This window comes from Epinephelus fuscoguttatus, linkage group LG18 (assembly GCF_011397635.1).
Source record: "Epinephelus fuscoguttatus linkage group LG18, E.fuscoguttatus.final_Chr_v1".
NCBI classification, from domain to species: Eukaryota; Metazoa; Chordata; class Actinopteri; order Perciformes; family Serranidae; genus Epinephelus; species Epinephelus fuscoguttatus.
This window is the reverse complement of record NC_064769.1, coordinates 25637904-25662076: the sequence shown is the minus strand read 5'-3', so window position 1 is coordinate 25662076 and position 24173 is coordinate 25637904. Positions and strand designations below refer to the sequence as shown.

At 41.2% G+C, this 24173-nt stretch overlaps 1 protein-coding gene across 3 annotated transcripts in view; it reads right to left on the bottom strand.

Moving 5' to 3' along the window:
• Window positions 1–24173, bottom strand: part of plppr1 (phospholipid phosphatase related 1) — a 119810-nt gene that overhangs the window by 78180 nt on the left and 17457 nt on the right. Inside the window, exon 1 of one of the 3 annotated variants that reach the window (XM_049559924.1) lies at window positions 6172–6577. The exons of 1 other annotated variant lie outside the window; for it this stretch is intronic. The gene's annotated coding sequence lies outside the window, so the exon portion shown is untranslated. Of the gene's footprint in view, window positions 1–6171; window positions 6578–24173 lie in introns of those variants that run through there. One more of the 3 variants, XM_049559922.1, reaches the window with a different exon arrangement.

Genomic DNA, 24173 nt, shown 5'->3' with positions numbered 1-24173 from the left:
AGCAGCTCTCTCAGGGTGGCAAATGAGGTGCTAGCAGTAGAGTGTCTAGATAAGCTCAGGACGACTGTTAGATTCATGAGAAGGCCATGTTTATTGTTTTATGGTTAAGATCGTAATAAAGTCATTGTTGGTGAACGGCACCCGAACGCCTCGCCATCCTTCCTACTGCAGAGTAGCCCAGACCACTGAACGCTAGTTACAAGCTAATAATGAGCAAAGCTAAACTTAATGATAATAGCTGGGAGAGCTTTTTGTTTCTCTTCTTTCGTGCCCCATTAATCATCTCACAAAGCTTCAGATGTAACTTTTCAGCCTTTAAAGGAGCCCTGACTGCTAAATCGGGAACCACTGGTCTAACATACAGGATTTTCACTTCTGATACTTTAAGTACAACTTGCTTATAATACTTTGGCACATTTACCTAAGTAGGATTTTGAATGAAGGACTTGTAATGGAGCATTTGTGCATTGTTGTACCTGTACATCTACTTATATAAAGGATCTGTTCCTTACTTCAACAACTGGTAGTCTGTGTTAATGTGCCCCAAACAGCCGATGTATCAACTGTGCAAACATTAGCAGTAGCTAGCTAGCACCACACACACACACCGTGCCTGGGAAGTCTATCTGTCTGTATTACATAAACGGAGTTCAGGCAGTCAACTCGAGCTGCACTGATTCATACACACACACACGTCATACGTCACTCCCCGTACGTCATCTACAAAACACACCCTACCAATCTGGCGGTCTATTTAAGCTGCAAATGCTTCCCAGCTCTCCTTTTGCATCGTCTATGTTGCTGCTGCCCTGCATCAGTGCTGCTGCCCGCTCTGAAATACAGAGTTGTCTGAAATACAGTTGTGCCACATCTAAAATGTGTTTCACGTTCTGTCTGAGCATACTAGAAGATACATGAGTTCACTTGCTGTTGCTTATCAGTATGATCACTACTTTTTTTGTCCAGGAAAGCTCAGCAGTTCCAGCAAAGTGTAACAGAAAATATATTTTAAAAAGTGCTGCAATATCTGCTCGTAGGACAAATTAAAATTACCATGTGGCACTTGAAACTAGTGATTAACACGAAAACCAATCATATTACACTTCACCTAACTGTAGTGTCTACATTTCTAAATGAAACTCGTGATCTGTTTTTGGTGTTTACCCAACAAGTAAATTAACAATCTCAGATCCCGCCTTAATATGGTCAGTTACCATGTAGTAAAAAACACAACCGGGGCTCTCAGCCAGCAGGAACATTTGGCTGCAATCTCAAGTATTTCTCCATTAGCTCCCGTTCCCATTCAAACTAATTATATACACCAGTCTGGGCTGAAAAGCTCACGCTGCATTCTGGCATGCCACAAATACTGGGTGTGTTTGTGTACTCGCATTCCACTTTACAAACGTACCACTTTCCCCTCGAATTAATCAAGCATCCTTGTAAATGTTGATGTTTAGCCACATTAGCAGCAATTGTATTGTGTGGCCTCTGGCAAGCAGAGCGAAAATATTCATGAAGTGTCGCCGGCGTTCCCATTCTTCCTGCTCCTCACTGACACCGTATCAGCCGCGTGTATCGGGCTCCTTATAGATAAGGGGAGGGCCACTCTGTCTCCAGAGGCATGCCTTATCTCACCTTGGGGCTAAGCATTCCCTGGAGACATCGCAGTGACGGATATATAGCCCAATCAGGACACCCCCCACTGCTCTAATAACACTGCCCCCACATCTTGTGGTAATCAAATACCTGCTATCAATGGACCGTGGAAATGGTTTATGTGTGTGGCGGTCTGTATGTGTGTGTGTGCTTGTGATCAATAGCCAGTCTCTGCTGGGAGTGGAGGAGGAGTTGGATATCAGACTTGGGTTCAGAGGTCAGCGCTTCCTGCAGCGTCACTACTATATGGTGTGTTTTCTTTTAACATGAAGCATCTGCTGGTGTCTCCCTGTGATTGTTGTAATTTGTAACACATCTCACAACAGCACCTTGTCATTATTATAATTTTTTTGCCATGTGTTACATGTACTGCAGCAGCTCTGTGTGCTCAGCGAGAAATAAGTGAAGCATTTTATTGTAAACAGCCAGAAGTGATATGCGTTTGTGTGTCTAGTTTCCCCGAGCACTCGCTCACACACACACTGCAGCATGTTACATTTCACTCGTATGTTTTGATTTATCACTCACGGTGTGAAGAGGTAATCATACACTAGAGCTAAATTTCATTTCGTCAAAGCTCGTGGGATGTTCTACTCCGTTGCAAGCACCACTCTCGCTGTCCTTCACTTGGACAGTTCTGATGATAAGACAAGCGTGTTCTGCAGCTGTATTAGAAAAGCTGGGCAGGCAGGGATAAATGTGCTGCAGCCTATATCACATACAAGTAAGTCTGTGAGCTTCCCTATGAGGGCTAACGGCAGTAACTGTGCTAACACTGAGGGAAACGGCTCAAAGGTTTATGACCGTCCAACCAGATGTGTGTGTGAAGGTAGAAAAGATGAAATAGCCATGATCATTGATGTGACCTGTGACTTATAATTTTAGTGTCTTATCGTCTCTCAGTATGAGGAAAACTGTTTTCTGTTCCTGGTTCAGTCGGACAGCCCTTCTGTGCAGACTTTGCATGTTCTCCCCGTGTCAGATTGGGTTTTCTCTGGGTACTCCAGCTTCCTCCCACAGTCCAAAGACATGCAGGGTAATTGGTGACTCTACATAGTCCGTAAGTGTGTCCCAGGTGTGCGCTGCCTCTCGACCAATGTCATCTGGGATAGGCTCCAGCCCCCCCCGCGACCCTCAAGAGGATGAAGCGGTTAGAAGATGAATGAATGAATGAATGAATCTTCTTCACTGATCTTTCTATGGTCTTTGTTAGCTTATCAATTATTTTTTCTTGACATCATCCTCATTCTCACATTGACCATTCACTGTAATATGCTTGCTGTGTTTTTTCTTGGCCCAATATAATCCCAATTCTCAGGGCGTCAGTAGCATAGTGGATAGTGCCGGTGCCCCATGTACAGAGGCATTGCCTCGCTGCAGCGGCTGCGGGCTCGAAGCCGACTCACAGCCCTTTGCTGCATGTCAGTCCCCACTCTCTCTCTCTCTCTCTCTCTCTCTCTCTCTCTCTCTCTCTCTCTCTCTCTCTCTCTGTCTCCCCATTTCACCCTCTGTCCTGTCATTAAAGGCAAAAAAGCCCACAAAAATAATCTTAAAAAAAAAAAAATCCCAATTCTCCAGGAATTCAAGGCAGAGTGCAGAAACTACTTCGATAACACAACAAAATTAAATCAGGAAATTTTGTCACAAGATGGAACAGATATCCAAAGATTTATTTCTATAACTCAATTTTGACCAGAAATCTAGTTACTGCCTTTGTAGGGTAGAGTAAAGCCTTATTTATGTAGCACTTTTCAAAAATACAGTTACAGTATAAAGTGCTTCTCAATTCAATTCACTTCAATGAGCTTTCTTGGCATGACATTCCTTATGTGATGCCAAAGCACAATTACAATTTATAACAGTGAAAATTAAAAAACAGTTAACCACAATGTATTTTCACAAATGCATAGACATAAAGGGAAGAAGAGAAGGAGCAAATAAAAAGGCAGAGTGTGATCTCTGATGAGATGAACCATAAGTTGTTGCGTTGGTTGTCTCTTAAGCGGTGACATATCTTGCTGCATCTATGGCGCTGACACTATTTTCTCCAAGCAGATGATTCATTTTAGTCTGGTCAGAGAGTGACCACACACACACACACACACACACACACACACACACACACACGAAACATATAAATGACTGAATAAATCTAGTAAAAATACAACACAGCACAATGAGACAGACCAAATTAAAACAAACCAAAACATAGGACAGGGATGGAGCTCTGTGGAAAGGCTTGATTCAAATATGGGATTTGATTAGAGGCCTAAAGATTGCAAAGAATCAATTTTAAAAACAAAAAACTACAGCTGTAAAATATTCATATGTTTCTCCACAGCCAAAATGGAGCAAAAAATCAAAACGTAACCTAATGATGATGAAAAAATGCAGCCAGATCACACTAAAGATGGTGATTACAGTAGCCTCTGAAAGTGTCTTTACCAAAGTTTAAAACAGCTAAAGATTCAGTGTGTCCATGACAGTGTAATAAACCAATATTAGACTGATCCTCAATTAGCACAGAGTAAAAGAAAATCTTTTAAGTCATGTTAAACAAAACTAGACTCAAACTAACATCAGATTTATCAGTATCATCACTGTGATTATTATGTCACAGTTTTAACATCTGATTTTAAATTCAGTTTTAGTCTTTGTCATTTTAGTCATGTGATTATTGTGTAACAATCATGACTTGTTACAAGTGTTGATGTCAGAAGCTGAGGTCACATCAGCGTGCTTGATGCTGCTGCTGATGTCACAGGCGAACATCACTCCAGTGTATCATTGCCAGGCATGATGATGTCACTGTGACCTCAGCCTGTTTTGCTACCTCATTGGTCAAAAGTGACATAACCTTTCAAGGAAGAGCAAACACACACACACACACACACACACACACACACACGCACCCTACAGCAAAACAAGGCCTCCTGTATGAGCAGTATAGAATGAGACCTCTTACACACACACACTCACATACAACATACAGACACACACACTTGTGCCAATATGTAGAACCCACCATGCCTGTGGGTGTGTGCCAAGAGGTTTCTTGCATTCGGCGGGCCCTTGCTGACAGCCGAGGAAAGGCTCACCTGATGCCCAGCCACCTGCCATCTGTCTGCTGAACAATACCATTTTGCCTGCTTATACTACAGGGACCAGCACGAATACACCTGGCTGTCAAATATAAACACACACAGCAAAACGCACCAATTCACAGGTGCCCGCTGCAAATAGCTGGTGGAAATATGTGCCTCTCTGGGTGGGTGATACTATCTTACTTGCAGCGCTCAGCCAAGGGACACGAGGAGGATTCGATACAGATGGCAACACGCAGACAGGCTGTTATAGGAATGTATCCCCACCAGTGTGAATGCACACAGACAGGGAAAGCTGTCCATTGATTAGAGAATAAGCAGCACTTTATAGACAATAGACTGACTTCTGCTACAGTGAGGGGCCAGTAACCATTTGAGCACCGGTCTGCTGAGCAATTCAGCTCATCTGCAATGCCTCTCAGCTGTAAATCTGTGCATAACTTGTTTTATTTTGTTGCTTTTCACGCCAGATTTTTAAGTCTAATGTGTTATTATGATCACAACCTTAAATACAGATCACAGTGAAATATATTCCTCATGCATTTATGTCCAGAGAGCAGCTGTATGATGAGGTTACAGAGGACCAAAACACATTTATCACAAAGAAGCCCTCCCTGTTCACACTGTTTCCTTTAGGATCCCTCAGAAGATGAGGTTCGTCTCTTCTCTCCTATTCTGAGGCCAAGCCTGCACATGCACATTTTCGTTTTCTGAAATTTGATGATAGAAGAAGCAATCAGAAGAAGCTGATGACACGCGCTGCACTGAATTAATTACCCTATACGGCTCAACAAGGCGTCTTAACAGGCATGGGATTTCAGTCTTTCAGTGATCTGAAAGGCATCAACTGCGCTGTGCATGTCTACGGAGCCTGGTTGGTTGGTTGGTTGGTTGGTTGGGGAGCAATAGCCACCCTGTGATGTTGGGGGGCGGGGAGATGGGCCGAATTTTTCCTTGCCTGGACTGGAGACACATTTGCACGGCAACGAGAGCGACAACATTTGCACCCATGTTTTGTTAAAGTGCTGTAAACGCGGGGCGCACGGCACAGACGCGCGTAATATTTGTAAATGCACATTAGTAGGGGCGTAAATAAGCCCTGGAGGGCGGTCACTGTTGCTGCTAGAGACAGGTGTCTGTCTTAATACCGATATCGATTCTTTATAATCATTAAAACATTATAGTAAATAAATGTCCCAGTGTATTCCTCGTGTTTGCAGACGCGTCTTTAATGCGAGCTGTGATTGGTTTTATGTGAGAGGCTGCTGAGAGTGACTTGATTGAGGTCCGAACTTGCCTCAGCAACAGACAATAGCTGCACAGTCCCGTTTCCTCTTATTTCTCCCCCACAGCATCTGCAGGCATCACACACACACACGCACACACACACACACACACACACACTTACCGCGATGGGATGAAGCAGTATTCCAGAGAAAAGGCGAATCCATGAAAGAAAGAAAAGGAGGAGGAAAAAGGGACGAAAGGAAGCCGTGCGCACTCCCACTACTACTAGTACTACTACTCCATCGGCTCAGCGAAGCCGCCGCCGCCGCTCTCGGTTTGTGATGGGGATCACGCAGCGTGTGAGCGCGTGAGGATGGATGCTGTGGCTCGTCGGGAGGGGGCGGGGACAAGACGCGTACTCGGGTCCAGTGGAGCGTACTTAATTCTGTGTAGGGACCTTGTGTTAGAAGTAAGTCTGCCGTCTAGCATGCAGATCCCCAGCCAGCCAGCCAGCCCGCCTGCCTGCCCTATAGACCTCCAGGTCCTATAGCAACACTCCTGCACTGATCCCGGAGAGGGAGAGGACGCATTGTGTGTGTCTTTCAGTCCTGCTTCATATTCATGGAGCTTCACACGGTCATAGTTAGACAGGCTGAGGGCTTTGATGCTGAGGGACTGTAGGCAGGGGCGGACTGGAGACAGAAAGCAGCGAGGGACTTTGGTGTCAGGGGGCCCCACTTTGATGCAACAAATTCAAACTTAAACAACATGTTTGTCCGTCAGTGACTTTATTTTTTTAAAAAAAAAAGAAATGACTAAATTTAGAAAATCTAATCATTTATGTCAAACAATGAAACTAATATTTAAAGGTTTTTCTCACCATTTTTGTGTGTATTGAAAGCGAAAAATTCAAAATGGAATAAATGCCACAATCATCTGACACTTAATTTGACTTAATAGCCTGTTTTTCAGAAATGATTAAAATATTGCAAAACAGTCAACAGTGTTTAAATTAAAACCAGCAGACTCTATCCACAGGAGCACAGTATATTTACACTAAATAAATTAAAAAACAAACAACAACAAAAAACACAATGTAAAGCCCAGTTCGAACCAAAGACTCGCAATAAGACAAGTTGAAACAGGAAACTACTTGCAATCCGTCGTTCTGCAACATTCTAAAAACCTGCCGGTTCACGCCAATGCAACTAGATGAGATGGTGTATCATCGCTATGCAACAACTCTCTGTACTTTTGTTCTGATTTGCAGCTTTTCAGGCTTGTTTTGTGGCTGAATATAATTTGTAGTGTCTTGAATATGAATGAGGATAGTGACAGTGAGATACTGGCTACAAGTGCATTTGTAGTGATGAAACAGCCAAAAACATAAACAAAACCAGCATCAGATGGACTGTATTCAGAATCAATACACCACAATAATACAAATAAGGAGCGCCATTGAATCAGTCAATAAGATTGTATTTGTGTGTGGGGGACAGTGACCCACCGTCCAACACGGCACATCATGAGGACGGAGCACCTGCCCCAGCAAGTACACACACCCTCTGCAGTCATTTTGACTTGACCAGCGGACTTCACAAGCTGATTGGGTGTTAAAACAGGCGACGTGCTTTACCTTCTAAAACCAGCTGCTGGAGATTTGAGTAGCTGTGCTACGGCCAGTTCACGTGGCTGCAACTTTTCTTTGCAAGATTCTAAAAGTAAGTGTGGTCAAGACAGCCATCACTCAAGTCAAATCAGCGAATGTTGCAATTGTACTGCACGCATGTACTGACAGTTATGGTAAATGCATACACAATATGTTTTCATAATATGTTGAAAAAAGATATATAATACCCGAACTGGTGAAAAAAACTCGTCGACCAGGACAAATTTCAAAATGTGCTGATGGCCAGTCTGTGCCTTTAAGTAGCCAAGATTTGGTATTGCTGAATGGAGCATGAAAAGTCCCAATAAATACAGAAAATGCATATTTACATTTTACATTTTTAGATTTGTTCAACAGTAATAAAATCTACACACTTGACCCCCAAAGGGATAAGTATATGTATAAGAGGATATATGCTATGATCACATGACCATTCTTCAGATACCAAATCGAGCTACAAACTAAGATTAATTTTAGTAATTTTACCCCAGACTCTGGTGTCACACACACACACACAAGGATTTAAGGTTTATTGCCAGTAAAACTATCCCAGCTGTCATCTCTGTTTCCCCCTCGACACCATTGAGTTGTTGCTCTACCTTATTGCATAACATATCTTGTCTCAAAGTCTAAATCTGCAGTCCCACCTCTGTGACCTGGCTAGTCGTAGCATTAGCACAGTGAGCGCTCCGCTGCCAAAAGTGGGACGGACACATTGAAGTGAAACCAGGGTGCCCATCTCTGCTACAAGAAATTACTGAAGAAACACTGGTGTGCTCAGTGATCTAGATTCAAGGAGCACGCTACATTACACTCTGCACTCAGGCTCCCCCTCTTCCAATCCTCTGCTTTTTTTCAGCCCAGTTCCTCCACTCCTCCTCCCCTCGTCTCTCATCTGTGGCCTTCAGTCACATTAATCAAACTGAGCAGAAAAACTGATGTTACTGTAAAATCAAGAACTGTGCAGTCAGCACAAGTTATATTTAACTGGAGTTCTGAAGTGGTTTTAAGATGGTGGATACATTTGGGGTGTTGTACTGGATCTTAACGGGGGCAGAGGTAGCCTCGAGGGAGACAATCAGGCTCAGGACTGGAGGGTTGAGGGTTATGAATTCCCAGATTATCTGGAATAGTTGGCAGGGAACAACAAACTCTTATCTAAATAACTGCCAGGGTGCTGTTGAGCAAGGAGTTTTACTTCTAATATCTCAGGGCTCAGGCTAGTTGCTGACAGCAGAAGACTGTGGATGTATCGATCAGTGCTGAGGTATACGTTTGGATGTACGAGATGATGTTAGACCAGAGGAAACATCAACTTCTGATAAACTTTGGCCTGTAAAAAGTCTGACATGCTTAATTTTTTTTTTTTTTTTTTTTTTTTTGCCTCTGCGCCAGCAACAGTTCAGTTGTCTGTCCATCATCCAATTCTCAAGAACGCCTTAAGGGTTTGTTTTTTTTTTCCCCTTTCTGGCACAATTTGGCACAAACATCTTCTTGGACATAAGGATGAACTGATAAGAATTTGGTGTTCAAAGGCCATTGTGACATTTCTGGCCAGGGGTCAACAACCTTTGCTATCAAAAAAGCCAAAGAAAAATTCTGTCTGGAGCCATAAAAAATGTTTGAGCCTTACGTGGTAACCCAGCCTACAATGTCCAAAGTAACCTACCAACATTAAGGGTGCTTCCAGACCTAGAGTTGAAAAATCCAGGAAGTAAACAAAACACTGAAGAAGAGTACACTTGCAAGATAAATGTGACACTTTCTAATGTCACAATGGAGGGACAACTACACAGGTTGATTTTAGCGTTGCTTATCGTGGACTATATTGCTGTCATTGTTCATTTTAGTCAAACCATACAGTTTGAAAACGAGGCGCGGCTCCAACTAGAAAACAATGTTTTGAGTTCGGAACACGTTCTCACCACAAATGAACCGCACCAGAGTTCATTTATTGCCAGACCAAGACCACCTCTTCAAGAAGGTCTTTAGAAATCATACAGTCTCATATCATAAAATGATGCAGGGGTGACATTTGTTATCTAAAAAGTCAAAGGTCAACTTCACTGTGGCATCATTATCTTCAGCAAAAAACACTTTTCTAGTCATTATTAAATGCCGTAACTCAGGAGCAGGAGGGGAGACATTTGATCAGATACTGAATAGGTGACACTTATCTTGGGTATCCACATCGAAACTGTGCTGATTGTAAATGTCTTCTGTGCTGCTGGGGAAAGATGTGAGTGAAGCATCCACATTCTAGAATTTGTAGCCTCTTTGCAGCAACATCCATATCCGAAGCATTGTCTGCTGTCATGGCGACATATGAGTCTGGACAGACATGGATGTAAACTGCACCTTGACAGGTTAGCAGAGGCCAGAGGCATACAACCATGAGGTGGTAATATTAGCTTTAGTTAAAGTTTATGTAGTGGGTCCAGTAGGGCCCAGAGGACTGCCAGATCTCATCAGGTTAGACCTGAGGATAATTGGCCCAAAATGTGGTCTACCTGAACAGAACCCAATAGAGGGTGAACACTAACACTGGCAGCAGCAGGAAATGTATTCAGACCTTTACTTGAGTAAAAGTAGCAATACTATAGTGTAAAATCACTTCAGTATGACAAGCGTTTTAGTCTTACTTAACAGCAACAAAAAAAAAAAAAAAAAGGAGCTCGTACATCCGCAGGGAGCTTGGAGTAGAGCTGCTGCTCCTTAGCGTCGAAAGAGGTCAGTTGAGGTGGTTCAGGTATCTGACTAGGATGCCTCCATGGCACCTCCCATTGGAGGTGTTCCATGCACTTCCCACTAGTAGGAGGCCCCAGGGTAGAGCCAGAATACACTGGGGGGATTTCATATCTCATCTTGCCTGGGAACGCTTCAGGGTCCCCCAGGAGGAGGTGGAAAGCGTTGCTGGGGAGAGGGACATCTGGAGTGCTTTGCTCTGCCTGCTGCCCCTGCGACCCGACTTCAGATAAGTGGTTGAAGATGGATGGATGGATGGATGGATGGATATGTAGTGGAGGGTATAAGCAGGTTTATGGTACAGTATACCCACCTGTCAGACAAAAAAGAACATTGGAATATGTAGTAGAGAATACCCACTTCCTCCTCTGTAACCTACCCATCTACCTACACCCATTTCATCAACCACCACTACACCACCGGCAACAACCTCACAATCAAACTTAAGTACAGTGCCTGACGAAATGTACTTGGTCGATTTTCGCCACTGACCAATAAACGAGCAGCCACGGTTGAAAAATTCACCCTGCATGTAATTTATCTTTCATAACACAGTTCAAAGTTCCCGTCTCACTTCAAAAAAACAAATGTTGTCCTGTGGTGATTATGACGCATCATGCAGTCAGAGCTGGTATTAGATGTTTTGATGCACAGACCCAAGCCCTGCGGCAATACAATGTGATCATTACCTAACCCGATGAGACTGGGCTGATGGACCTGTGGAGACCTGATGGCAACATTAGTGAAATGTGATCTAATGGATAATTATTTTGTCTAGACATGTTTAAAGAGTCTATTCATTTCAGGTTTCAGAATGTGTTGTTGTTATTATTGCTACAAATGTTTGTTTTTGCATCTTTTCTGGAATACTCTGCCTTTTTCTAAAACACTGTCGGCGCACACTTGGTAAAAGAGTAGTTAATCTATGTGAAGTGACAACCATGCTCCTTTCTACCTCTGGCTACTGTAACATAAATGCAATCACTTCTTCTCCCATGATTTTCCTCATGTTGCTCTCAGAGGAAGAGCAGCACTGAACTGTCCATAGTGCAAGAAGCTTCATGCTATTAATGTCTCAGTCTCATCAGGGGGTAAAAAAGTATTTTGGAAAGTTCCGGTTCCCAAGGTTCTTTGCCGTGGGAAAGAGATTCATCAACTTGTTTGTATCTCCAAATATTTTGAAACCACTCTCAGCAGAAACTGTTTGCTCATTGAAATGGATGTGTTGTGTCTGTATGTTGATTTATAGACCACATCCTCTCTCTGAATATGCAGTTGGTTTCTGCAAGAAAATTCATATGACATAAAGTTTATAATGAAATGTATGTGTATTTATTTTTTAAATTAAATTATCAAACAGTGGTAAGATATTAAAGAATGTGAATGATAGCCACCATGGTACACTAATGCGCAGTAGCCTGTGCATGTAGCCTATGCCGTTGTGAGCATTTACACTTGTGTGGTGGTGTGTCTGTGTCACTCTGCAGTTACACCTCCAAAACACTAGCTGGCGGTGGGGTTTCTGTGAAGTGCTGTAAAGTTTAGTTGATTCACACACATTAAACACACATTAAACATGGCTTAAAAGCAACAGTTTCAAGCACAAGTACACAAATCAGCTTCACTATAACTCGCAGCACTCACAGACAAACATACAACATGCAGCAATACAACATGCTAATGGTTTTAGCATAAGCCTATGGCATTTTACATTGTATAAATTAGCCAAGCAGCTAGCAGACTTTTCCCTCTACATTTAACAAAGGCAGTGTTACAAAATTTGGCCCCATTACAGCTAACAAGTTTCACAGACAAAACAATTGTCTTATACTAAACACATTTTCAAAGTAAATATAACATGCTAACGTTATTAGCACAAGCCTATGGCATTTTACTTTGTATAAATTAGCCTAGCGACTAGCAGAGATTTCTTAAAATGCTATTTTGTGGAGGCTTTATTGTCTTCACAATTTACTGTTTCTTCTCTGTGAAATTAAAGTAAATAAAAACTTTTTTTCTCAACTGAGGGAAATGATTTCAGCTTACAAAAAAAGACAGGAGGTCTGCGTCGCTGCAACGTGTAGTTACATTTCTGGGGAGGTGCACGTCAGGCAACGACATAGGTTCTACATCAACGCAGAAGAAAAAACCTGCTTTAGTGTTTCTAAAGTGACACACTACATGAGCTCAGTGTCATCGGGAGGTAAAGGGTACTGCAGACAACCATTTGAGAACAACAAACAAAAAACACTATTATTTTTAGTGTGTCATTGCTGTGTTTCCAGTGGGTTTTAGCCATCAAACGTGGGTGTCTTTTAGCAACCTGTCTCTGTGTTTTAACTGGGGATAGTGTCAGGAAAAGTGGTTGTTTTGTACAGAGACAGCATTTAATTTCTTGCCAGGGTAGTGCCACGGGAAGCCTATCCTGCCAAGATGGAGCCACACTAAGACATTGCTAAGTTTCCAGCCAGGATTGTGTCACCAAAAATGGGTGTTTTAAGCCAAAACATGATCTTTTCCTAACCATAACCAAACATTTTTATGTCTAAATATAACCACAGCATTGTTGAAAAGTGAAGTTTCAATGTATCAGCTAGCGTACAAATTTTATGTCTGTGGTTTGCGGAAACGTCCAGTCAACATTTATTCTGGTGACCAGGCTGAGAGACAGGGTCAAAAGGTCAAGCTACTGTTCAGTAGACTTTAAGAAAAATGTCAATAAAGGCATTCAGGTTCCAGTCTTCATCTCCAGCCTTTCTGCACCACTGTTCCTTGACTTTGAAAGGACAAAGCAAGAGCTCATGCAGTCAGCTGCAGCCTTGCAAGTGTTAAAAACACTTGTGAACAAGAGAGAGGTCAGTTGAGAGTCAACCAAACAAACATTTGAGCCACAAGTACACAAACAGCTCCGTAATGTTTGCATGCAGAGGGGCAAGTAGACAGACTAGGTTGAGATGTTCTTGTTACATGATGATGGTAGATTTATGATGTGATAGAAATAACTTCAATCCAGCCATTTACACTTTAGCTTGATTTACAGAAACTGCATTTACATCTGCATCTTTCTGTAAATCTACTTTCCTATCTGACACCTGCAAAACAAAACAAGTCAGAGATTAAACTGAACAGTGTATGTAGGAGTCTTTTGATTGTCCACATGCACTCTTACCCTGGAGACTACACACACGCACGCACACACACACACACACACACACACACACACACACACACACACACACACACACACAGGGGAATATCATCTTTCACTACATCACAGTGTGTACGCTTGTCATCTCATATACTGTATGCCTGCTCTTCTTTCCATCTGCCAAAGAAGCTTCACACAGACTCAACAATACAGTGCAGCGTTTCACAGATCTGATAACAGAGTGCATAAAGCATGTTGGTGCCGGGCACACCGTAACAAGATTGTGTTTTATTAATGACCGCGCCCAGTGATGCATAATGATAAACCAAAATCAAATATGATCAGAGTCCAAACTGAAATATTTATTAGCTGATCTAAAGTTTAGCTGACCCAGCTCTTCTACCTGCCTACTCCTCAGCTGTTACCAACTTTCTCAGACAACATCGTGACATAAGCACATTGTCTCGAAGTATGATTAATGCTACATGTAGGAAAACACAAGCACAAATGGTTTCATAACTGGGAAAGGTACAACAGGAAGGAAATGGAAATAAGGATGCAAAGGCAGGTGGGCAGAAACAATTGGAAAAGCTATTGGAAATAATGTCTGCACACCAGCCCTGTCACCAGCGGAAAATGTTGGCATTGTACATTCCTGCAAATCACTAATGTGTTGCATTTACATGGCTCATACATATCATATCAACAGGGGTGTAGCACCAGATATGGGGCCCTATGCATCAGCGGTTTATTTTATTTTACTTTATTACATTTTATTTTATTTTTCTTTATTACATCTTATTTTATTTTATTTTATTTTATTTTATTTTATTTTATGTTACTTTATTACATTTTATTTTATCTTTAGTTTATTACATTTTTTTATTTTTACTTTACTTTATTTCATTTTATTCTATTTTACTTTATTACATTTTATTTTATTTTATTTTATTTACTTATTTTTATTATTATTATTTCTTTTATAAAGTCAGGGCTGGACAAAGTTCAGTCTTTCAACCAACTTATTCAGCCAATTTGAAATCATTATTTATTAATTACATAGAAATGAAAATTGTATACAAAATCAAACTTTTCATTCCAGGCTTTTTGGAGGCCCTGGGTAATCAGTCCCACTTTGCTCCTCACTACAACACCTCTGCATATCAATGTTTCAAGCGTGATGTAGAATATGAGCTGACTTTGTCAATGGAAAGTGGAGAGGATGGTGGATGGCGTGAAACCTTGGGAGACGCCTGTCAAGCTGCAGACCACTTTTCGAGACCCACAAACTACAAAACGTGTTGTGTTTTAGCAACTCATTTCTGTTTCCAGCAGCTTTTAAGGCACCAAATATGGGTGTTCTGTAGTAACCTATTGCTGTTTTTCCAGTGGGCATAGTGCCAAGAAAAAAGCCGTCATTTTGTATTGAGACATTGCTGTGTATCCAGCAGGGATTGCGTCCCCAAATCAGGTTTTTAAGCCAAAATATGATGTTTTATTAACCATAACAAAGTGTTTTAACTAGCTTTGTTGAGATGGAAATTTACAATGTATCTGCAGCATACTAGCTTGCAAATGTAGCGTTTCAGTGGTTTGCTTCAAGTCCCACATTAACAAGGTGACAAAAACATAGTTTTTCCACCTCAGAAACATAGCAAAGGCACAACCATTTCTCAGTGAAAAAGATGCAGAGAAACTGATGCATGCCTTTATTTCAAGCTGACTCAACTACTCTAATGTGCTTTATATTGGCCTCCCGAAAAACACCACGGAGAGAGCACATCAGGCCAGTCTGAGCTGCTCTGCACTGACTTTCTGTTCCATATAGAATTGATTTTAAGCTCCTCCTCCTTGTACACAAAGTCCTAAATTCACTAGGACCAAGCTACATTGCTACTTGACTTGCACCGATTACAATTTTTTGGGCCGATACCGATTTCCGATTTGCAGAGTGTTTGGACGGCCGATTCCGATTTCATTTTTTTCAAACCACTTTACAGCACACAAGATATTGCAATATTTTCTATATTTCCTTTATTAGAACATTTTAACCAAGATACACCCAGATTTACAATAATCATCTCAAACAAACAAAAACAGTGACAGATTAAGAAACATTTTCCTTCTTGTTCAAATATAACTTCAGGTACAGTATTAAAATAAATAAGTAAAAATGGCATACATATATAAAAATATAGATAAATAAAATAATAATTATTGGTGTATAGAATTTGTGGGTAATTTCTTGAATAGACAAAAAAGTAAAAATATCTCCTGTCTCCTGCCGGGAATTTGACCGGTGTTTTCAATCGGCATATTTTAGACTGACTGGCCGATCGCAGGTCACGGCCGATCACGTGAAAACCGTCCCGATTCCGAGCACTAATCCGAGTCTAATTGCTACCTCCCTTGTTAATTATGTACCTCCGAGAACACTGCAGTAAATCTGCTGGTGCTTTATTGGAGGTTCCCAGCAACACCCTGAACAAGATCGAGGATGCAGCCTTTGTCAATTACACCCCAAAGCTATGGAACTCACTACCTATAGATATCAGGGAAGATACCTCGCTAAATATTTTTAAAAGAAAGCTAAAAACATATCTGTTCACTTTAGCCTTTAACCCTTTGAAACCTGGAACAACATTCCTTTTCTTGTGCTGCCTTTAGACGCCTTTCGCAAGTATTTAAACCTTTGAACCCTGAGCACAGCACTGGTGCAATTTCTTTCAGAAACATAGGGAATAAAAGGTAAAATAGATTGTGAAAACTATATTTATAATTGATATTATTATTACATGTAAAAATTATGTTGCAGAATAATTGTATTTTTTTAATTATTATTATTTTAGATATTTTTTTTCAGAATTATTGTATTTTTTTTTTTACATTCTTTTATAATTATTCATTTATTTTATCTTTATGGGTCATTTCTTTGTATGTTTGTTTTTAACTGTCATTTTTTACCCTAATTTTCTTGTTTTTAATTTTCTCTTTTTACTAATTTATTGGGGTCATTTTTTTCTTTTGTTGCTCATTGTCTTCTTCCCATGTTTGTCAAATAATTCAAGCCAATTTTCTCAGGTTACAAAGGGTTAACTAGCGCTGACTTCCTGATACAAGTCTGAAACTCCTTCTTCTTAGGCTTTTACTTTCTATTTACGCTTCACGCTTACTTCATTTTGTGATTTATAGTTTTACAGTTATATGATTTTATGAATCACTTCTGTTTTATATTTGCATAAACATAAAATACATCAAAACAAATAAAATTTCAAACAGCACTACATGTATTTTATGTACTACCTAAGCTCTTCGAATCCAATCCACTGCAATTAGTTTCCAAACTATAAGAAATGTTTTTCACTTTTAATCTTTAGCTCCCTAAAATCAGCACTTACTGATTAAATTTTAATGTTCCACTGGCACATGATCCTATCAATGGCAAAATAAAGTCTTTATTTTATTAACATCCACAGTCTGTATTCCAGAGTCTCTGCTCATTTCACTACATTTGGTGAGGCGAATGATAGTCACACTCCAGAGCTCCCTCTTCAGCAGTTTGCCAACTGCCATGACTCCTCTCTCTGGCACTCAGTTAAGTGTCTCAGTGGGTTTCAAAAGACTCTTCCTCGCTCTTTCTGCTCACTGTACTCCCTCTGAATAAGTGGCTGAATTTGTGCAACTATCTACTTATTGATGGAGCTTCAGAGTCGCGCTGAGACTGCTGCCCGCGTGTGCGTCTGTGTTTTTGTGTGTCTACTGCCCCATTATTCAGGAAGCTTATTGATCGGAGGGTGTTTGGTTTCTCGGCGGCTCCTAAGCGGTGCGCTGGTTTCCATGGTAACCTAACAGGCTGGCCGCGAAGCACCGGCCTTGGCTGTGATCAATGTTGCTGGAGAGACTTGCAAACGGCCATTCACACACATACGTGCACGCACACAAGCGTACACACGGCCTAAAGACCAGACAATGAGAGGTTTTATATGTACCTACTACTTTCTGTTTCCAGTGTTGCCCAGAGATTTCCTCTTTCTTTGACACGACTAGAAGTACATTTAGAAAACAGAGTATCCTTTTACAGTGGCCTCACTCCATTTCATCAAACTAAATAGGCTATTAACTTGACAGAAAGAACTGTACTGTAAACACAGTAGCTTGCTTTACAGGAAATAGGCCTATATCCCCTCAGATCTGCTTAGCTATCATTTTGTGATGAAGTATTAGTTAATGTTTATTACCAGCAGTCATGAGGTTCACAGGGATGCTACAACTCTCTGTTCATGTTTCTTACTTGTCTACCAGACTCAACACAATCTTCTGTTATTTGCATCTCTGTCTCTTTTCAGCTTTCAGGGGAAATGAGAAAGCTCCAGCAGCTTTCAGCATTTACATCAAGTGTTCTGTGTTTGGAAAGATATATAAAATGGACATGGAATTTACATTTGACATGTACACACAAGCAAGATGGCCAGTTTGACCTGCGACAAATGATTAATGAAAAAAAGTGGACATCAATTTCAAGTGTAGATCTTACGGAAGCGTATTGCATTCACTTGACAAATAAAAAAACCCTGTTTTTCTGAGTAATTTTTTCTGTTTTTCTGAGTAATTTATTTATTTTTCTGTTTTTTTGGTGTAATTCTTTCTGTTTTTCTGAGTAATTTTTTCCCTGTTTTTCGTGGTAATTTTTTCTGTTTTTTATGGTAATTTTTTTCTGTTTTTCATGGTAATTGTTTTTCCTGAACAAGGAGACGAGATAGCCTACTTGAAAATCTCGCGATAAGCTGCAAGTGACCCCTGCATCCATGGTGACTCCTGCTCATGGATGTATTTTGCATCCGTGCTCCTGCTCCTAGACAATTTCAACTACGGGATCAATAAAGGTAAGGCACGTAATTAGTTACACACAGGGTATGATAATCTAGCTATGTTTTCGACTGCATCCTTCTAGTGTAGGCCTATCGCTCAATGTAACAGGTTAGGTTAGTAACAGGTTGTAAAATCATGCCCATACACGTTTGTCAGGTAACATTGTTACAACCTGTTACTAACCTAACCTGTTACATTGAGCGATAGGCCTACACTAGAAGGATGCAGTCGAAAACATAGCTAGATTATCATACCCTGTGTGTAACTAATTACGTGCCTTACCCTTACTGATCCAAAAAAAATTACCACGAAAAACAGAAAAAGATTGCCACGAAAAACAGGGAAAAAAATACTCAGAAAAACAGAAAATATTACTGAGAAAAACAGGGAAAAAATTACTCCAAAAAAACAGAAAAAATTACACAAAAAAAACAGAAAAATAAATAAATTACTCCGAAAAACAGAAAAAATTACTCAGGAAAACAGGTCTTTTTTTATTTGTCAAGCGAATGCAATACGCTTCCGTAAGATCTAATAGAAATTAATAAAAAATTCAAAAACTGTCACAAAAATTCATAAACTGTAAAAGAATGAATGTAGCTACAGTGACAACATCCACTGCTTTGTGGACCGCCATTTTGAAGTCTTAAGCTCGGCATTACCTCTGTCGTGCTATTTAGGAGCGAATGGTGGATCTGATTGAGAACCCTAGGACAGCAGCCCACCCTTAATTAAGCTTAACTTTAAGTCCTCACAAAAAGTAAACAAGTAAATTATATAAAAATGATCCCCCTGTACAGCTGTCACAAAGGGGGAAATTAGCTATAGAAACAAAAACCGTTTATTGTACATGGCTATAAATATGTTTATTTCTGTTGTAAAATTTTAACAAAGGGGTCCATGTAGATTGACCGGCTTCTGGAGCCAGCCTCTGGTGGACATTCAAAGATCTACACTTTTTCGCACTTCCGTGTCCACTTTATTTTTCAGCCCCAGAGGTTACCGCTGACAAAAATCTTGGCGCCTTGCTGTTCCCATCACATTAACCTGGTCAGAAAACATTTTATTTGATGGATACAATACAATGGACACCATGACTTTAAAGATCATGCATTACTTAGTAACATGTCATTTCTTCTTTGTAATGATTAGTGTAAGTGGGATAAATACTTGTGTGTCAGCTCTATGCAGAGCCTACGCCGTAGCCTATGTACGTGGCCTACGCCATTGTGAGCATTTATACTTGTGCGGTGGTGTGTCTGTGTCACTCTGCAGTTACACCTCCAAAACACTATTCTGTGGCAAGGTTTCTGTGAAGTGCTGTATAGTTTAGTTGATTCAAAACACATTAAACACACATTAAACATGGCTTAATAGAGACAATTTCAAACATAAATACACAAATCAGCTTCACTATAACTCGCAGCATTCACAGACAAAGCACTTGTCTTTATCTGAACACATTTTCCCCACAAATACAACATGCTAATGTTTTTAGCACATGAAGCCAGGGACAACAGCAACATTTAACAAAGGAAATGTTACAAGATTCGGCTCCATTACAACTCACAAGGTTCACCGACCAAACAATTGTCTTGTACTAAAGATGCTTTCCAATACAACATGCTAATGTTATTAGCACAAACCTATGGCATTTTACATTGTATAAATTAGCCTAGCTACGAGCAGAGATTTCCTCTGCTCATATGAAGCCAGAATAAATCACACACAAGACTTAAAATGCTATTTTTGTGGAGGCTTTATTGACTTCACAATTTATTGTTTCTTATCTGTGAAATTAAAGTAAATAAAAGCTTTGTTTCCACTGAGGGAAATGGTTTCAGCTTACAGAAATAGACAAGAGGTCTGCGTCAGGACGATGTGTAGTTACATTTCTGGAGAGGTGCACGTCAGACTACAGTGTAGGGCAGGGGTCGGCAACCTCAGGCACTCGTGCCACGGTTGGCACGCGGCAGCATAATCATTGGCACACTGGCAAAGGCCCTCTCGGTAGGCCTATCATTTAAAATCACCCCTCAAGGATCATGGTAGCAGCTCATGAGTGACAGCATGAGTTTGAGTGACAGCGCGAACTCCCGCCCACACAACACAGCTTGCAGGTGCAGCCGCTGTCCTGCTGCCCTGCCCACATTTACCACAGAGACCCACGCTTCAGATGTGGTAACCGTAACGTTAGCTTGCTGATGGCAAGGCCGCCTGCTAAAAAAGCTAAAGTTAGGGCATTCCAGCCCTCTTGGACAGAGGAGTTTGGTTTTGTGTCTCAGAAGGACCGTGCCGTGTGCACTTTATGTTTTGAGAATGTTGTGTGCCGAACGTCAAGTGTTAAGAGACATTTTGAGACGAAGCACGAGACGGCTTTCAAAGACCAAGCAGATAAAGCAGAGTTCGATTAAACGCGCGTGTCCAGGTATGGGAAACAAGCCAGCACCCTCAAAGACTTTGCCACTGCTAAAAATCACGCCACTGAAGCCAGTTATCGCATTGCTCATTGCATTGCTACGCATGGAAAGCCGTTCACCGATGGAGAATATATTAAGGAGGCTTTTCTCAGTTGCTCAGATGTGCTTTTTGAAAACTTGCCAAACAAAGAAACAATCAAGTCAAGAATCAAGGACATTCCTGCGTCAGCTAGAAGTGTTCAGCGACGTGTCGATGAAATGGCAGAAAATGTCAGAGATCAGCAAACAGCGGGGTTAAAAGATGCTACGGTATTCAGCATTGCACTTGATGAGAGCGTGGACGTAAACGACATCCCGCGTTTGGCAGTCATGGCAAGGTACTGTGATTCATCTGTAAGAGAGGAACTCTGCTGCTTAAAGCCAATGCCTGACACAACAAAGCGAAGACATAGCCAAGGCGTCAACTTGAACATTTTGAGGATCGGGATTGACATGAGCAAAGTGTTTGCGGTGACAACAGATGGCGCCCCCGCCATGGTTGGGAGACAAAAGGGAGCTGTCAAATTGATTGAAGAAAAAGTCGGCCACCCCATCATGAAACTCCACTGCATAATACACCAAGAAAATCTGTGTGCAAAAATGTCAAATTCAGATCTTGGTGAAGTTATGGCTACGGTGGCAAAGGTTGTTAACTTCATAGTTAAACTATCTGCGCTGACACACCGACAGTTTCAGTCCCTGCTCGAAGAGATGGACAGCGCATACAAAGATCTCCCTCTCCACTCTGCAGTCAGATGGCTGAGCAGCGGTAAAGTTTTGGAGCGATTTGTCAGCTGCTTGGATGCTATCAAGGCCTTTCTGGCGGAAAAAGGCCAAAACTACCCAGAACTGGAGGACGAGACGTGGATTGTGAAACTTATGTTTCTCACGGACATTACAGGACACCTCAGTGAACTCAACCTCAGACTACAAGGTGCAGGACAAACTGTTTTGGACATGTTTGACACATGGACGGCTTTTGTCGGTAAGCTGGGAGTATTCTCAAAGGATATTGCTACCTCCACTTTCCGCTACTTCAGACACTTGAGAGAGCTGTCCTCCCAGTGCAACATCAGCACCGCTCTAATAGCCGCATACATGCGTGAGCTTGAGTCGGAGTTCACAACGCGATTTGGGGATTTTAAGAGGTACGGACCAATGTTTTCCTTCTTGATCAAGCCCGACAGCTTTGATGGACATGATTTGGATGTATCTCTGATGGACTGGATGGATGTACAGGACATGGAAATGCAGCTGATCGAGCTGAAGAGCTCAACACTGTGGGTGCAGAAGTTTGCAGAACTCGAAAACAGTTAGAAACCACAGCAGTGCATGATCACGGAGCCTGCATCCTCACCTGCTGGACATCTGTACCAGAGAAGTTCAGCTGTCTACAGAACGTTGCACTGGCTCTGTTGTCAGTCTTCGGTTCAACATACCTCTGTGAGCAGATATTCTCACACATGAAAAATGTGCTCAGCCCCTCCACAGTCGTTTAACGACGGACCACTCTGAGGCATGTTTGCAGCTTAAAGTGACGAACTACAAGCCCCAGATAATGGAGCTCAGCCAAGCAAAGCAGGGCCAAGGATCACACTGACTGGTAGGCACCTGTTTATGTGTAGTAGCCTCAGCCTACACTTGGTTGTAGTCTAAATATGTGGCTGTTTGCCCACATCCTTAAAATGTTGATGTGGATGTTTTATTATGATATAATGCAGTTTTTTGATGCACTGTAGTCTCTGTTTCTGACATTTCCTCCCAGTGTAATATGTTTTAAAGGAGTTAGGCTACTGAAAGCAGCTTTAATTTGTACTGACTTTATCCCAAGCCCCTGTTGTGAATAACAGGAAAATATCTATTTGTAGTTGCCTCAGCCTACACTTGGTTGTAGTCTAAATATGTGGCTGTTTACAGATTTTTTGATGCACTGTAGTCTTTGTTTTGTTACTCTCCCAGTGCAATATGTTTTAAATGAGTTACTGAAAGCAGTGTTTTGAAATGGGATCAATGCATAATTTGTAAGCCCCTGTTGTGAATAACAGAAAAAAAATCTTTAAAATATGCTTGCATGTGGCCTGTATGGAATAAAATTCCAGGTGTGTTGGAAATGTTTTTGTATTTTGTGTCATACCGTAATTTAACTTTGTTTTAGCCTACTGTTGATTATGGCACATTCATTGACAAGAGAATTTCACACTGGCACTCCATGTCAAAAAGGTTGCCGACCCCTGGTGTAGGGTATGGTGTAGGTACGGTGTTGATTCAACACAGAAGTATAAATCCTGCTTAAGGGACTACAATACTGGAGGATTGATTTGGTTTCTTTGCGTTAAGTGGATAAACTGTTTCAGGACTTGTAGCTTGATAGCTTGAAGCGTGGAGAAATGTGCCTCCTGGTAACAAAAAAGCTTAGCTTACTCATGTTTTCCACAGGTAAGCCAACATTCAGGATGTATTGGAGGACTGAAAGGTGTGTGAACCCATGGCTCCATTAAGATGTCAGGGTTTTGGAACTGCGCTGCAGTCACTGGGGTTAAGATAGCAACTAATGGTCGATATAATACCTCCAAAAAAGAGTTAGCATCTGTGACCTACACCTCATAAATTCATCTACAAGAAAGCTAAATTTGCCTGAAAATGCAATCAAAAAGATTCATGTCCAGTTTTATGCATATTGCTCAGCTAAGATTTGAACCATTAAGGATATCCGTTTCTTTGAAAGCAAAGTTCACACAAAGACACAATAAAAAATAAATAATTAACAAAACAACAAGCAAACAAACAAAACAAAAAAAACATGCGTCCACACACAGCCTGTATTGTGTGGGAGTCATGCTGATCTGCTGCTATAAATAACTTGGCTCGGGAGGTTGTCATGGCAACCAACAAACTGATGCCAGGGTGGGAGCGCTCAGCTCCTTGAAGAGAAAAGCACATTCAATGGAGGGACAAGCGGTGACAAAGGAAAGATGTAAAGGAGAAGGGGAAGGATAGGGCGGGAGAGGGAGGTCGGGAGGAATAAACCGGTCCCTGGAGATGGAAAACACTTAATGTACATGAGAGATAAAGGTGAAAGATGAGAGGAGAAGGAAAGATAAGTGATAAGATCGGAGGAGAGAGGGCTGGAGTGTAGGATAAAGAGAAAAATAAAAAAAAAAATGAAGATGGTGATGAAAATTGAAAGACAGCAAAGACTGGAGAAAGGACAGGAGAGAAATGGGGTGAGAAAGAGGATTGGAAAGAGATCAAGGACAAATGGGAACAAGAACCAAAGAGGGGAAGATGGAGCA